The following is a 12,864-nucleotide window of genomic DNA, read 5'->3' as shown; positions in this document are numbered from 1 at the left end:
GATTGGCATGTTTTTCAGATGTTTAGCAGCCCTCTCAAGCTTAATCTCCACATACGGCTGAGAACACCATTGTTCACTTTCCCAAACAGATTCTAGTTAAGCTGACTAATCCTAAAACTGCCCTATTGTAGTTGTTGATTCCCAAACCTATGTATAAATGTAATAGCTGCTTTCAGAACAGGCTAAAACAACAAAGGAATTTCTGGCACATAAAAGGCAATTTGAGTTTCTCACTGGAAATACAGTGCATAGGCAGGATTAACATGAGGAAATAAGCACACCTGTGAGAAGTTCTTAAAGTATTGTATGCATTCACACACATAGCTATATTGCCCGAAAATCCTTGAGCTTGATCTCATGGAAACTTTGTGGTTACTTTAACACAACAAGACTAAGAGTCTACAGTCATATGCTCGCAGCTCTGTGATGCTGTAAATGGTGCTTCAATTAAACACCAACAGTGCTAACATGCTGATGTTTAGCAAGTAATGTCTACTTGGTTCACCATCTTAGTTTAGCGTGTTAGCATGCTAACATTTGCTAATTAACAAATGTTAGCATGCTAACACGCTTTTTTCACTAAAAAACAGTTGCCTGCTGCAGCTGGAAAAAAGGTTAATGAGAGACATGAGACTAAACCAAAACTGTAAAATTGTAACCCTAACCCTAACCCTAACCAAAACAATAGGCTAAAAGACGCTAAATCGTGTCAAGTCAAGTCAGTTTTATTTCTATAGCCCAATATCACAAATGACAAATTTGTCTTCGGGAGCTTTACAATCTGTACAGTTTACAACATCCTCTATCCTTAGACTCTTGCGAAAAAGTTTACTAAATAGGTGTAGCTGCAATTTCATTGTTACTTGGAAAAAGAAGAAATTTGTGGTATTGTTTTGAAACATACCTTTTCATAGGAGATAAGAAAAATGTATAGTTGATGTATACAGACTGTGTCAGACACTCATTATGGTTTTGTTTGTTGGGATAGAAGGTAAAATAAAAACAGACAGAACCAAGCCAGTTCATACAGTATGGCACAGCCAGCCAGGCAAAGTGACTTAGAGGTACAACAGACCAGCTAACATTAAAGAAAAAGTGAAAGAAAGCAGTCTGGAGAGATATGTTTTGGCAGTAAGCTTCTTTGCTACTTGTGACCTCGGCTTTAATCCAACTCTGTACAGCAGGATTAGTTGACCTGCAGCCAGCGAGCCCCTTACTGTTCACACACTAACACTGTAGAACACAGTGCGCACACTACATGTCTGACACACATTTTTCTATACTGGAATAAATGTCATGTACAAGTACCACAGACAAGGTACTATACTTATCTAATCTGTGGCAACTCTCCTGAACATCACTGACTGCCATATCTATTGTTTTCTTCCTGTTGCCCAGCCTAGAGCAAGATGCTACTACTGTGCCAAATTGTTCAAAAACAGTAAAAGTACTAAAATTACTTTTACTACATCCTGAGTCAGCCTTGTTGTACTGCGTAGGGATACATGGAGATTTAGAAATGTGCTAAATGACAAGGTTAGCTAATCTGAAACCACAGCAATATTCTTAACATTCTCTATTTTTACATTCTATCTTTTTTCCATTTTTTAAACCTTAATTTTAATTCATCTAATGTTTTAATACCTGTGTATTTATTCTACCTTTTCACCAAGCCCGGGAAACACAATTTCATTTCTTCATAGTAGCATTTGATACTGAAAAGTATAAATGTAACTGTGGTGAGATGATAATAAAGGTCCTTGAATCCATGAATATGATTATAATAGTACAAAAATGCATTGATCATTGCCAAATATACATGAAACAGTACTTAGGTTTATGCATGGAAGTTATTCTTAACCTTTGGGAACAGGAGAAACTTTCAAAGATTTCAGTTCAGCTGGTTCATCATGGGGACCAAAGTATAGAGCTTCACTTGTGAGGAAAAGGATAGAGAGATGGAATGCAGGAGGTCAAGAGTGTACTCTGGGCCAACATTGATTTAAAAGAGGGCCTACATTATGCACGATGCAACTCAACAGCTGACAGTTTTGTAAGAGATTTAGGTATGTTATGCTAGTAGCAGCTAATGTAGCCTGGGGCTACAGAGCTCTGGTAACCTCACTTCTTTTTAACTCCACATCCCCATTTGCTGAATACAGACAATAATGTGTGTTAGAAAGTTCTGAAACCCAGTAAGTAAACCTCTGACCTTATATTATTCATCTTTTTAGTCTCTTTAGTCTTTTTAGTTGTTCTCAGTTCAACTTAAGTTAATGGTACACCACAGAAGACGTAATGGCAACCCAAACCAATCAAGCTAATTACAGGCCATGATATTTAGCACCTGCTGCCTCGTAGTGCCTCCAGTCAACAGCAATGAGACAGAGAAAAAGCACCTTCAACACAAACATATTTACTTAGTTATTTTATTAAACATTTGCCATAAGTTGTGTTTTCAGTTTGGTATTTATCAAAAAGTCTCAACAATTAATAATGGCCTTGTTTCTACTCTAATTCTAAATTTGTTCAGTATTATACAGCCAATCAGAGACCAGAAATAATACACTCCGATGGTGTGTTTGCACAAACAAGCTCACTGCACATCATTTGGTAAATAAAAGTTTTATGACTCAAGAGTACACTGTTAAGTACAGAGGTTTTACATAAATTGTCATCCCTTCAGCTTAGCTGTTGGTGACTAGTAATGAGAAAATGTGTAACTCTAGCAGCTTAACTTGCTGCTCTGATCTCATATGCTGGATTTGTTGAAATAAAAGTTAAAATGATCCTGAGAATGTTTTTTTCCACCTACGAGCCACAACAAGCCACCTTGCTGTTATCTTGGAAGCCTGCTGCTATAAGCCTGGTGTCATATTTGATTCTGATCTTTGTTTTGATGACCAAGAAAAGAGGATAGTTGAGTCCTGCTTCCTCTGTTTGAAAAGAATTCCCAAAATTAGTGCTTTTCATCAGTTGTTGAATTTGAGAAAGATATTCATCCCTTCCTCCCCTCTGACTAAGATTACTGTAAGTGTTCAAGCCCTTTTTCTGCAAAATGCACTATGATTTTCAAAGTTCAAGATTTTGCTGATAATTGTGAAAGTGGTGCATGCTCTGGCTCCCAGCCAGTGCACAGCCTCAGATCCTCAGACAGGAAAGTCCAGGAATGATTTCAATTACACTGAACACGCACACACACGCATGTTCCCACACACACACACACACACACACATACAAAGTTGACTTATAGCAAATTTCAGTGACGTATAGCTGAGCTGCAGGAGAAAGGGAGTAGAGGGTTAGTGGAGCTGCTAAAGCAAACAGAGAACACATTGTTCCACACCCATCCCCACTCTCTCTTTCTCAGTCTGTCATTCTGTAAGTAATGTGAGCCAGCCATATTCTTGCAGAATGAACACTTATTCTTTATGTTGTTCATTAGCATTGCAGGATCAAAAGAGTAAAACAGAGTGATGAATGAGGATTGTGATGTACTGCATTCAGCTTTCAATCGAGACAATCAAACTATAGCATTCAAAGTCGTGTATACAGTATCCAGTATGTCTAAAACACAACTTCTTAACAGCCATGAAACCTGACAATTAGGCTAATAATACTGGCACAAATTCACATGTTAACTGAAATCGATCACAATGCAATACAGCAATGCAGTGCAGTGGAAACCACTTATAGTGATCACATCCGTCCGGGTCAAATTGATCACTATAAGTGGATGATTATTATAACTGAATTTTTAAATTTCTTTATTTCTCATGCAGATTACCATCTAATTGTCATTTGTATATTTATTACATGAATATAAAGTAATGAAACAGGCAGCTTCAATAATTATTGAATTTTACTGACTGTTTCATAATACAGAACAGCTGTTTCAAGCGCTTGTTGTTTCGCTGCTGCATCTCAATGGCTCGTTTTTGGCAGTTTGTCATAAGTTTCAAGGAAACTACGTTTTTCATTGAGAGAAAATGACTTTCTTTTTCCATCATGATTTCAATGTGCATGCAGCAGCAGACTAAGGTAACCACCCAGAAGCAGACAGGTTACTGCGAGGCAATTATGGTCCCACGGCTGCTTAGTACATATCATATGTCTATTATGGGAATAAAGTTAAAAAAAAATTTTAAAAATGGAATTACCGTAGTTTAAATTTTTTTTTTCCATATGTTGTATTGATGAAAGAATGAAAGAGGGAAACAAGTTATAAGTATTATAGCCTGACTAACTAGACTTTTTAGACCAATGCCAACGTTGATACATTTAAATTAAGATGATCAATTGATTGATATAATATATTTTTTACATAAACACATAATCAATTTTTTAAAATTGTGACCAAGGTACAGCATGTTGTGATCAGGGCATTTTACAGTTGGACAAGTCTACAGCCACATTAGTAGCTCTTAACTTTTAACAATGATCATATATATGTACTGAAGTTTCACAGGTAATGTTTACTATTGACACCACAAAGTACAGCTGAGACTGATGGCGATGTCATTAGTTTGGCAGATATTTGGTCCAATACCAAAGTATTGGACAGACTGAAATTTCAAAGTGATGCTAGAGGAAAAGTCAGAGGATCACTGAAGGTTTTACAACATGTCTTCTGGGAACCATGAATGTCAGATTTCATGGCAATCCATTCAAGAGATGTTGAGATATTGCAGTCTGGACAAAAGTGGATGAGCATATTTATGTCATTTCTTGTTGCTATCAGGCAAAATACAGTACCAGTCAGAAGTTTGGAAATCCTTGAAGGTGTGTCCAAACTTTTAATACTAATATATTTGTGATAAGCTAATATCGGACAATATATCTAATATCCAGATAACATATATCTATGTCCAATAAGTATAGCTAACATTTGCATTTCATGATGAATGCATATGTTTAAAGCATTGGAAAACCATCATTTCATATTCCTCTATAATTCGAATGATAGGGAACTCTTTCACCTAAATTTGTTACTTTACTTTCAGGAAATATTTACAACAGGAAAATGTTTGCCAGCGTGCACGGAGCACAGTGCACACACCATGTGAAAATGTTAATGGCATGAAAGATTAATCAAAAGTCAATAGCAACATTTAACTTCCTTAATTACTGATAACTGATGCATGGTTAACTAGCTGCCTGCTATTTCCTTATGGCCATTGTGGACACCTGGTCATGTGACAAACATTTATTATATTTCTGATATTATATCTATAATTAATTATTATGGAAGAGTTAAATTTAAATTATGATGCACACAGCTTTTATTAAACTGTTTGAGGCAGCATTATGACACCAGAAATCCAGAGTAAAGCTAAAAGTTAGTAGGTTAACTAACTCACTGATCTCACTTTGTGACACAGGCCCCTTGCTTATATTGGTACTGTATGTCAGAGTGTCAGAGTGAGCCTTTACATATATTCTACCAGGTAAGTTACAAACAACACACACACACACACACACACACACACACACACACACTTCAACTAACCCAAAGGTAATGATGATGCTGTCAGTCTCTATTACAGACCATGCTGACCTCAGGGCAAATCACACACACACACGAGAGGAGACAATGCTGACTAAATAAAAGCTAAGGACAGGGGACATCCTTGAATTACAGTCAGTCAGCACACACCCAGAACGCAACTCTCTCTTTTTCTCTGTGTCCTCTACAATTTACGGAGGCAACAGAATCACTTATGACTTATTAGGACATCATATTATGGTTTAAACTTAACCTACTTCACATTTACATTGAGAGCTTCCTGCTATAACCACAGCCTTCTTCTGGTGATCTCTAAGCAGCCCCACTGAAACGATTGAGTATTCAGTGTTTTGCTCAAGGACACCTTGAAACTAGTTGTTGAGTGATGAGAGAATCAAAGGAGGGGCTGCAGCTGAACCTCACTTTCCTTCCTCATATTTTCCCAGCTGGTCCTGGGACTCAAGCCAGCAAACCTGAGGTGACAGGCCAGTTTTTTAACTTCTACATGACCAGGTTTCCTCTCATCCTGTTACCAATTTAGAATCTTGAAAAATGTGCCAGGAATTAAAGCATAGCTTCAGATTTCTTACTCATATACACACATGCCATACATCGATGAAAAGAGTTATGGGTCACTGTAATCATCCCTCCATTCCCCCATTTTTTACAGTTTAGTCACTCTACAAGGGGATCACTTCACTGCCAGTATAGACAGGAGGAATGATCACAGTGAACAATAGGCTAACTCTTTCAATGTACATATGGACATGAGTATTCTAGTAGGACAGACATGAAAAAATGAGCCTTACCTTAACTTTGTAAGTACAATGTTATTATAACCAACAGAACTTGAGGCCAAACCTAAAAATGTCAATAAACTAACCTGACATCAGCTGTTTGCGCTTTAACCTAATTCCACTGTAATAAGCCTCATAAAAAGCTGAGGGAAAGAAGGTCAAGTCAACTAATAACTGTGTCAACAGCAGTCAGTGTATCTATGCAAAGCATGAGCACATGGTATTGCATGTCTGTTAAACACTCATGACAGAGCCACAGGCATGTACAAGCCAGACACCTGAGAGAATGATTCCTACTGTACGTTTCTGAAGTGGTGTTGTGTTAATATGAAAGAGCTTGTTGTTTAACTACTCCAGACATTTCATGGTATTAATATCATCTCAAATAGATCAATTAATTATTTTCTCTGAGGCACTCTCTCCTAGCTTCTCTCAGTTCTGCCCAGAAGATATGAAAAGATGGAAGATCATTTCTACTTCCATTTCAAAACTCTATCAGAGCAACAGTTTTACTTTCACAGAAAGTAGGTGCAACCACTTTCCAAATGATGGATGACTCAGTTTGGCATGACGCCCAGTTAACGTCACCTTGGCATCTGGTTGTAGTAGAGCACCAACTAATGTTTCTGCTCTGGAGCTGGTTTGAATTGCCGTCGGTGGATATGCCTCCTTATAACTGGAAATGCTTTCTCTTGGAAACATGTGCGTAAGGTTTATTTGTTCATTCATTTATTCGTACCCAGCCACAAAGACATTTCCTCTGTCTTACATGTGGATATTAGTAATTGTTAGAAGTTGGAGGGGAGGTAGTAAAATATGTGCTCCAATAAAATCCTAGCAGGGGGTAGGCAGGTATTAGGACCACAGCAGAACTGAAATCAGTTTGACCAGAGGGGAGGTTTCTGTGTTTCCTCTTGAACTTTGACCACGGAAGAGTGAAAGAGAGAGAACTTTGGTGGGATAGCCACGTACAATAGCCATTTATATGACAGTATATTGGCTAATAAATAGCATATGATTTTTGAACACACCACACATATGAGAGCTGTACTGGCTATCTGATGGATTATCAGTGATGGAAAAATACCAGGGCTTGAAGTTTTTGAGAAAGGCAAAGAAGATAAGTAAAGGCCCCTTTAGACTGTGAGTCAACGATCATGTAAGTTTATTGCATATCACACTGTGCAGGACAATGGGTACGGTATCAATTTGAGGCTGTCAGATTGTACAATAAATTTGTGGTGAATTGTAGCACTACGATGTAAATAGAAAAAACTATACAAGAGCAGAAACACATCATCAGACGCTTTTATGTGTTGAAAATGCAGCAAAGCAAAGAAGTTTTTTTCCTTTGCCAGAGTCCCACAAACAACTTCTTTGTTCTACCTCAATCATTTTGGTTTGTGTGTACACCTTTGTGGTTTTATTTTCCTAAACTTTATTTAAAAATGATGCTTACAAAACTGCGTGCAGCCAGTCTATTCATGTCATATTCTGGTTTGTTTGCAGATGTGGGTTGTGGCAGCAGTTACATTGTGAGAATTTGGTCCTAAATTTCTGACACTGTCAGAATTTTGCTTAATCTCCAAATGGCCATGAGTGGACATGTCTCACAGTGAGATCTAGGAAACTGTGTTGGATTGCTGACCAAAGATTTCGAACATCCCTCTCACAATTGTCAACTTTCATCACAGACAGTAATTACCTTGATTACCTAATTACCAAACGATGGCCAAAGGTACAAAGACCCACCAAAATGATCCTTTAAAAGCTGCAGGATATAATAAAAATCTTTTTCTAGTCTTCAAACCTTTATACCTGCAATTCAAATAAAAGCTAACATAAGTCCATCATGTTTAAACCAACTCCAAAATTGTCAGTAATAAATATTTTTGTCTTGGTCTTAATTTTCTCTAATTCCATCAGGTGCATTTTACCCTAAATATGAGGTCAATTAAATCAACTAAAGCTGTCAAGTGAATAAAGCAAATATTTATGAGTCCAGGCTTGCACTGAAAGAATCTCTACAAACCTCCATGAGATATAGCCACCATAAAATCCAAGGGTAGATCGTAGCAGATGACCTTTGACCGTGTCTAGTCCTGGAGCCTGAGCCTTCTTGGCACATTGTTATCAGGCTGAGAAGCTATAGGCTAGACTGCCACACAAACATAATCACATGACAAGATGAGAGAGAGAGACAGAGAGTTTTTTGTGGGGTGATGCGATGCTCCCACTCTGCACAGTGAGTCTTTGAAGACCAGGCACCCCATTGTCAGGCAGACAATACTGTCGGACAGATGGCCAGGGCACGGAGAGCACACACACGCGCACGCACACATGCACACACACACACACACACACACACTTGCTCTGTCTGGGATGAGACCAACAGGAAAAAACCCACAATCGTATGATGTGAGTTTCAAAATGAGCTGCCCAAAGAAACAGAGTATATTGTATTTTAAAGCCAGGTGTACTGCTACATGTGCATCTTATTTTATAGTATTTTGAAGTGAAAAAACTAGTACCTTAATAATGTAGATTGAAACTCTAACTGGGCACTCACACCAAGAGATTCATGAGCAGCAGCGGGCACTCTCTGCCAGCCCAGCAGGGGGCAGGCCTTTCAAGAAGTGCTGCAAACATCATGTTCAGTTGTGGCCAATATCAAGTTTGTAGTAGAGCTATTCGGCAGGCCAGCCGTGAACTTGACAAGGATAAATATATACTATTTTTAACACTGTGTATTATTTACTATAAAAATAAAAATGCCGTTTTACTTTCAAAATCACGTTGCTGGCTGAGTAGCTTGTGGACAACAAACAAACAATGACGAATCAAACATCTCTGGGAAACCAGAGACCACAATGATCAATTTCTCTTCCATTATCAATATGGAATGGAACAGATGTTCGCTGGGATCTTTAGTACAGCAGTTGCTGTGGGAAGAAAATCAAATCCCGATCTGCAATTGGTTGCTGCTTCAGTGGTGTCCCTGCTAATTTGCATAAAGTTAAACTCTGCACAACTTGAACTCGACGCTCTTGGTGCTGGCATTGCGCTGCTCGCTGCTGCCAAGGCATCTGAAGCCCTTCGTTGCCAGCTTTCATTGAAAATGAATGACTGCTGGCTGCTTTTGTTGCTTATGAATCTTTGGGTGTGAGTGCACAGCAAGATAAGACACAACATGACATTAGACTGAGCTGGCAGGATTAAGAGATCGCTTCAGATTAAATGAGTAGGTTGAAAACAATCCAATTCTTCTAATGTATGTTCAACAAGTGCAAACTAGTCTGCAGGGATTTGAAAATTCTGCCAACAGAAAATTTACCGAGTGCTTATGGTAACAGACTGATGTATGATACTGATGTTATGAGATTTAAAGCCTCACAAAGACACATCCTGTGAATAAATTATTTTAAAATATCTGCCAAAACTGTCAGGTTTCTCCTGTATATGTGTGTGTGTGTGTGTGTGTGTGTGTGTGTGTGTGTGTGTGTCTGGCCCAGACAATGTTGAACCTTTTGCTGATGACTCTGCTCTTTCTTATTAAGATTAGTGTGAGATAAGATAGCAAACTCTACCTGGATTGTGTCTTTGCTCTATTTCATTGGAAGTCACACACTCCCCTTAAAATCAAATGTAGAAACTAATCATTTTCATTATCGATTTTTTTTCTAAACATTTAGACTATGAAATGTCAAGAAATGGTGAAAAAAAACAATTTTCCACGGTGACATCTTCAAATTGTTTGTTTTGGCCAACAAACAATCCAAAACCCCAAATTATTCAATTAAGTATCATATATGACAAAAAAGTAGCAAACACTCACATTAAAGAATCAGTAACCAGCAATTTTGCTTGAATACATGACTGAATCAATTAATAAATTGATGAATAATAATCAGTTAATTAATTGCCAAAAATAATTATCTGTTGATCATCTAATCAATTACTCAAGCAATCATTTCAGTTCTAGTTTAAAATATAATTAAACCTGCGAACAGATTCAGTTCTTGGATAATGCAATGACCTCACATTGTTACATTCAGGCTTATACAAATCGGCTAATAATGTAAAAATGATTATTTCTAATGCAATAATTTGTAACATTTGTACGTAGATCAACTTGAGGATCATTATTATTAGACAATATTCATTAGTCTGAAAAGTGTCCTGTGAAATAAATACTTAATTGATTAGCCAAACAACAGAAAATTAATCAGGAACAATTTTGATAATCAATTTGTCGCTTTTAAAGCACAAATGTAAACATTTCATTTGGTTTCAGCATCCCAAATGCAACATTGCTGTAACCTCTATGATAGTAAACTGAATAGGTTTGGGTTTTGGTGGAAAGGACAAAACAGGCTATTTATATGCATCATCTTGGACATTACAAAATTGTGATAGTACTTTTTCACTATTTTCTGACAATTTCTAGAACAAAAGATAAATCTGGAAAATAATCAAGCAAGCCATTTCGGGCAGTTGCTTGAGTCTAAGTCTCTCTGGGAAATATAATATATAAATGTCACCCCCAATTCCCTACTGTGCTGAGCTCGGTGCCTTCTGCTGGGGAGTGACAAGATCAGAGCTCAGGTGCAAAATATCAATGCTGTACATATTTTACATTCACATAACAATCCATTTCATGTAAGTTGGCTGACTGAAATGACAATAATCATTACTTGCAGCCCTTGTAACTCTTCACAGCAACTAGTAATCATTCAAAGCTTCACGAAAGTAGTAATTATAGCTGGACTGTTGAACAGGATTACGTTAGATTCTCTGGGTGTTTTAGTTTATTTTGCCTACTCCCTGTACGTGAGAGTCAGCATATTCAAGAGCAAATTTTTCAGTAAAATAAATAACCCCAATGCTAATGAATTTCATGTGATGTAAAAAATAAACTAAACCCCAAGACATGAAACAGGCTCAGTTTTGAATGCAGTCTGTCATATTGAAACCTTTCACATGCTCTTTGTTACTGTATGCTGTGCTGGGAGTAACAAAGACAAAGTACAGGAAACTGAGCAAGCAGGACATACAGCACAGCTGGCAGCAGAGAGAAAACTCTGCCTCAGCACTGGTTCTTGCAGAAACACACTGACACACACCTTTTGGATGACTTACATATGCGCAAACCATAGTCTATATAATATAAAAACACGCACATTGATTTATTCGTTCCATATTTATATTTAGTAAAGCTGCTCTGCAAATTCCCCATTTAACTATTTCTTCACTGGAACCATCCCAGCAGGTGATTGGAGCTCTTCCAGTGATATTGAACAAAACAATGCACTATTATTGTTTCCTTGACGCGCCTTTTTTCCCACAGTGCTTTCAGGTCCATTATGTGTGCTGGAATGTGGGAATTCCTGCCCAGGCGGCTTTCCTCAACAAATCTCTTTGATGCTAAGCCAGTGCTGATTTTGACAGCAAAAGTGAATGCATTCTCCTAATAGGAATGATGCTTCATTTTAATTGGCATGGGTTCTACCCTATATTTGAATTATTAAATGATAGTTTCATTCTCCGTATCTTAACCTTCCTTAATACAACACTCACACGTTATATTTACTTTGAAAAAGTTAATGGTTGCTGTAATAATTCCTCCTTCCTTACGTAAGAGATGGAGTACATAATCCACAGATCTCGTTCTGCAAAAATGCATTCTAAAGTTCAGCTAAACTAGTAGCTAACAAGCTAATTAGTAAGCTAGAAGCTAAGATGAGGCTTCAGCAGTTTGAGTTCATGGAGCCCCCGAAATTCCAAAAAGGTTTTTGTTTAAAAAAAATCTTGCGACACAACTTAATCATTTGTGTGTTAACAAGAGATGATGAGTAGAGGGAATTTTGTAAAATTTTGTGATAAAAAGACTGTAACTTTGAAAGAAATCGCCTTGATTGCGCTAACTCATACACAACTCCTGAAGTCCTGAAAGATATTTTCTCAAATTGTGCACATAAGTTAACATCATCTTAAGGCAATATTGGCTTGTGTGCACAAAATTTGTGTTAAAGAAATCATCTTCTGGGACTTACGTAGTGATTTAAGTCTGTATGAGTTCAATCAAGTAGCTATCTTCCAAAGTTACAGTCTTTTTACCACAAAATATCACCTGCAGGAATTTGGCTAACTCACACTGCTACATCCTCATACTAACGTCAGCTGAACTTACAAATGTACAGTACCGGTACAGTAGTAAAAGTTTGGAAACACCTTCCCATTCTCTTGAATGAAGAAGTGTGTCCAAACTTTTGACTGACACTGTATTTTTACCTTGAGTGAGGATTGTGGACATGTCGGTCATCTCTTGCAGAGAGACACACTAACACACTAAAAGGGAACCAATTGCACAGAAGTGTTTTCACCACTTTTCGTACCACAAAGCTAGCAAGTAGCTTGCTTGTTAGCGAGCACTGTGTGGATAAGAATCCTACAACTTTCTCCAACAATTTGCGCAACATTTGGTGAAGCAGTACTTTGTTTTTTTTTGTACCTGTAATTTTGGAGGCAATTAAGTGGCATAGAAAAGAGGAAAGCCAGAAA

General features: G+C 37.6%; 1 protein-coding gene across 1 annotated transcript in view; it reads right to left on the bottom strand.

Moving 5' to 3' along the window:
• The window catches only part of ccdc85ca (coiled-coil domain containing 85C, a), a 34,209-nt gene that overhangs the window by 7,461 nt on the left and 13,884 nt on the right, over nucleotides 1–12,864 (bottom strand). The window lies entirely within an intron of this gene.

Source organism: Thunnus maccoyii, chromosome 16 (assembly GCF_910596095.1).
Source record: "Thunnus maccoyii chromosome 16, fThuMac1.1, whole genome shotgun sequence".
NCBI lineage: Eukaryota > Metazoa > Chordata > Actinopteri > Scombriformes > Scombridae > Thunnus > Thunnus maccoyii.
This window is presented reverse-complemented; position numbering and strand designations above follow the sequence as displayed.